Below are 5,055 nucleotides of genomic sequence, written 5' to 3' on the forward strand. Positions count from 1 at the left end.
TTTTTGTTTTGAGTGCTGGTCTCTCTCTGTGGCACCGAGAACTTATTTCTAACATGGAGTGATTTCCAAGATATATGGTTAAGTGAAAATAAAAACTGTTGCCAGGCACGGTAGCTCACGCCTGTAATCCCAGCACTTTGGGAGTCTGAGGAGGTTGGATTATTTGAGGTCAGGAGTTTGAGACCAGCCTGGCCAACATGGTGAAATCCTGTCTCTTCTAAATATACAAAAAATTAGCCGGGCGTGGTTGTGGGTGCCTGTAATCCCAGCTATTTGGGAAGCTGAGGCAGAAGAATTGCTTAAACCCAGGAAGCAGAGGTTGCAGTGAGCCGAGATCACAGCACTGCACTCCAGCCTGGGTGATACAGTGAGACTCAGTCTCAAAAACAATAATAATAATAACAATACAAATAAAAAAATGAAAATAAAGGCCAGGTGCTGTGGCTCACCCCTCTAATCCCAGCACTTTGGGAGGCTGAGGCAGGTGGATCACAAGGTCAGGAGTTCAAAACCAGCCTGGCCAAGATGGTGAAACCCCGTCTCTACTAAAAATACAAAAATTAGCTGGGCACAGTGGCAGGCACCTGTAATCCCAGCTACTTGGGAGGCTGAGGCAGGATAATTGCTTAAACCTGGGTGGCAGAGGTTGCAGTGAGCCAAGATCATGCCACTGCACTCCAGCCTGGGCCACAGAGTGAGACTCCATCTCAAAAAAAAAAAAAAAGAAAGAAAAGAAAAATAAAATGCATAATTATCTGTTTATTCTGAGTATAGGGAAACACTGATAGGATTATTCTGAAAATAATAAGATTCAGAATCTATTGGGGATGGATGGGAACAGCTAGAACAGAATGGTGGGGTAAGAACATGATGGAGGCTGGGCATGGTGGCTCATACCTGTAATCCCAGCACTTTGAGAGGCTAAGGCGGGTGGATCATGAAATCAAGAGATCAAGACCATCCTGGCCAACATGGTGAAACCCTGTCTCTACTAAAAATTCAAACATTAGCCAGGTGCGGTGGTGCATGCCTGTAGTCCCAGCTACTCAGGAGGCTGAGGCAGGAGAATCACTTGAACCCAGAAGGTGAAGGTTGCAGTGAGCTGAGATTGTGCCATTGCACTCCAGCCTGGGCAACAGAGCAAGACTCTGTCTCAAAACAAAAACAAAAACAAGATGTAGAGGATAGGGAAAGGGAAACCTCTCTGAGCTCTCTGAGAATAACATTCTGTTAGTTCTTATTATGCATGTCCAAGTAAAGAGACCACCAAGCAGTCTTTGAGTGAGCAACAATGGCTGTGTATTACATCCAGGTGTGGACGGGCTGAGTCTGACAAAACAGTCAGCAAAGGGTGGTGGGATTATCATTAGTTCTTATAGGTTTGGGATAGGTAGTGGAATTAGGAGCAATTTTTTTTGCAGGCAGGAGGTGGATGTTACAAAGTACATTCTCAAGGGCGGGGAGGATGTTACAAAGTACATTGACAAGGGTGGGGAGGGTGTATTGTCACAAGGGTGGGGTACATTCACAAGGGCAGGGAGGATGTATCCTACAAAGTACATTCAGAAGGGTGGGGGAATATCACAAAGTACATTATCACAAGGGCAGGGGGATGTCACGATGGCTTGATCATGATGCGGCCAGCTCAGAGGACCTTACATTCCTGCCTTTTTATGTTAATAATGCAGGTGGACTGCAGGTGGGGTACTATAGATGACTAAGTAGGGTCTGGTCCATTGAGGTTGTTCTAGAGTTTGAGGGGTCAAATTCTTAACAAGAACTGATCGTCCAGCTAGGGTGTCTTCATATGGCTGGGAATCTGGAGTAGGCAAGAGAAGATTAGCAGCCTGGCAAATTTCCTGTCTAGCCTGCTGGAGGACTGGAAGATAGTCGCTTAGAGGGCTGGTGTCTGGCAAGAGGTTGGGGCCTAACAAGAAGGTATGTCCATATAAAACTTCAAATGGACTATACCCTGTAGCTTCTTGAGGATAGGATCTAATTCTAAAGAGGGCAAATGGTAACAGTACTGTCCAGTCTTTTTTAAGTTGGAGACTGAGCTTGGTGAGGTGTGTTTTTAACAGACCATTAGTTCTTTCTACCTTTCCCAAAGATTGAGGATGGTAAGGGGAATGAAGGTTCCACTGGATGCCGAGGGCCTGGGAGATGGCTTGTGTGATCTGACTAATGAAGGCCAGTCCGTTATTGGACTCTATAGAGGTGGGAAGGCCAAACCGAGGAATTATGTCTGTCAGAAGGGAAGAAATGACCATGGTGGCCTTCTCAGACCCTGTGGGAAAGGCCTCTATGCATCCAGTGAATGTATCTACCCAGACAAAAAGGTATCTTAGTTTTTTGACTCAGGGCATATGAGTAAAGTCAATCTGCCAGTCTTGGGTGGGGGCAAATCATTGAGCTTGATGTGTAAGAAAGGGAGGGGGCCTGAGATATCCCTGAGGGGTGGTAGAGTAACAGATGGAACACCGAGAAGTAATTTCCCTGAGAATGGATTTCCATGATGGAAAAGAAATGAGAGGTTCTAAGAGATGGGCCATTGGCTTGTAACCAACATGAAAGAGGTTATGAAAGGACGATAAGATAGAATGAGACTGTGAGGCAGGAAGGAGGAAATTTCCTTGATCCAAGAACCATTTGCCTTGAGTAGGAAGGGATTGATAGGTCATAGTTTTAGTGGGAGTATAGGTGGAAGTGATAGATGAGAAGGAAAAAAAATGGCCATGAGGGACAGATGTGGGAATACTAGCTGCTTCTTTTGCTGCATTATCAGCATAAGCGTTGCCTTGAGCAGTGGGATCTGGTGACCTCTGAGGCCCCTTGCAGTGAATGACTCTGGCTTCCTTGGGCAGTAGAGCAGCCTTAAGGAGGATTTTTATTAAGGAAGCATTGATGATGGAGGACCCTTGTGTCATGAGAAAACCTCTTTCTGCCCATATAATAGCATGGTGATGTAGGATGCGGAAGACATACTTGGAATCAGTGTAGATATTGACACATAGTCCCTTTACAAGGGTGAGAGCCCCAGTTAAAGCAATGAGTTCGGCTTGTTGAGAGGTAATGGAAGGGTGCAGGGCAGTAGCTTCAGTGACCGATGTGGAAGACAATACAGCATAGCCTGCCCTTGTTGGTGACCGACGATTTGGCCTTGAAGAACTACCATCAATAAACCAAGTGTGGTCTGGATTAGCAACAGAAAAGAGGGAAATATGGGGAAATGTGGAGGATGCCATATGGATTAGAGAGATACAGTCATGAGGTTCATGTTTGGTGCTAGGTATAAGGTGAGAGGCCGAGTTAAAGTCTGTGCCAGGAACAATGGTAATTGTGGGAGTTTCAATGAATAGTGAGTACAGTTGGAGGAGTCTGGGGGCAGAAAGTATATGCACCAAGTGTGAGGAGGAAAATAGATTTTGAAAATTATGAGAACTGTAGAGTAAGTGGGGCATGGTTTCTGATCTTGAGGGCCTCTGAAAGTATTGAAGTGGTGGCTGCCAGCACACACAGACATGAGGACCAGCCTAGAACTGTGAAGTTAAGTTGTTTAGATAGGAAGGCTACAGGTTGTGGGTCTGGTTCCTCTGTAAGAACTCCGACCACACAGCCTTGTATTTCAGCCGTACATAAGGAGAAGTATTGGGACGAGTTAGGGAGTGCTAATGTGGGAACTATTTCTAGGGCTGTCTTTAAGGAATGAAAAGAAGGGTGGGAAAAGGACTTAGGTTCTATGGGGTCGGTCAGGTTTCCCTTTGTGAGTTTATATAGGGGTTGAGTTAGGATGGCAAAACCTGGTATCCACAGGCAAAAGTATCCAACCATGCCTAGGAAGGAAAGGAGTTGTTGCTTTGTAGAAGGGGTTGGGGTTTCAGAGATTAGCTGGACCCAGTTAGCAGGGAGAACACGTGTGTTTTGATGACAGACTATGCCGAGATAGGTAATGGATGGAGAAGAAATTTGGGCTTTAGAGGGGGATACATGATTCCCCTTTGAGAATAGATGTTGAAGGAGCAGGAGGGTATCCTGTTGGGAAGATTCATAAGAGGGGATGCAGAGGAGAAGGTCATCCATATATTGAATAAGGTGAGAAACAGATGGACAGAAAGAAAGTAAATCATGAGAAAGAGCTTGACTAAAGTAATGGGGGTTGTCTCTGAAGCCTTGTGGCAGTACAGTCCAGGTAAGTTGCTGAGATTGTTGGGTGACAGGATCAGTCCATGTGAAAGCAAAAAGAGGTCGGGATGAGGGGTGCAAAGGAATAGTGAAGAAAGCATCTTTGAGCTCGAGGACAGAATAATGAGTTGTTGAGGGAGGTATTGAGGATAGGAGAGTATATGGGTTTGGCACCACAGATGGATAGGTTAGGCTATTTGGTTAATAAAGCAAAGATCCTGAACCAACCTGTAAGATTTGTCTGGTTTCTGGACAGGTAGGATAGGGGAGTTGTAAGAATTTGTAGGCTTTAAAAGGCCATGCTGTAACAGGAGTGATAGCAGGCTTTAGTCCCTTTAAAGCCTGTTGTGGGATGGAGTACTGGTGTTGAGTGGGGTAAGGGTGATTAGGTTTTAATGGGATGGTAAGGGGTGCCTGATCGGTCACCAAGGAGGGCATAGCGGTATCCCATACCTGTGGATTAAGGTAGGGAGACATGAGACGAGGATGCAAAAGAGGCTTTGAATCAGGCATAAGGACAGCAATGAGGTGTGGCTGTAGTCCAGGAATAGTCAGGGAAGCAGATAATTTAGTTAAAATGTCTCAGCCTAATAAGGGAACTGGGCAGGTAGGGATAACTAAAAAAGAGTGCATAAAAGAATATTGTCCAAGTTGGCACCAGAGTTGGGGAGTTTTAAGGGGTCTAGAAGCCTAGCCATCAATACCCACAACAGTTACAGGGGCAAGGGAAACAGGCCCCTGAGAAGAAGGTAAAGTGGAGCGGGTATCCCCCATATCGATTAAACAGGGGATGGACTTAACCTCCACTGTAAGAGTTACCCAAAGCTTGGTGTCCATCATGGTCCAGGTGATTGGGCAGCGTCAGTCTTCAGC

This window comes from Gorilla gorilla, chromosome 20 (assembly GCF_029281585.2).
Source record: "Gorilla gorilla gorilla isolate KB3781 chromosome 20, NHGRI_mGorGor1-v2.1_pri, whole genome shotgun sequence".
Classification (NCBI taxonomy): domain Eukaryota; kingdom Metazoa; phylum Chordata; class Mammalia; order Primates; family Hominidae; genus Gorilla; species Gorilla gorilla.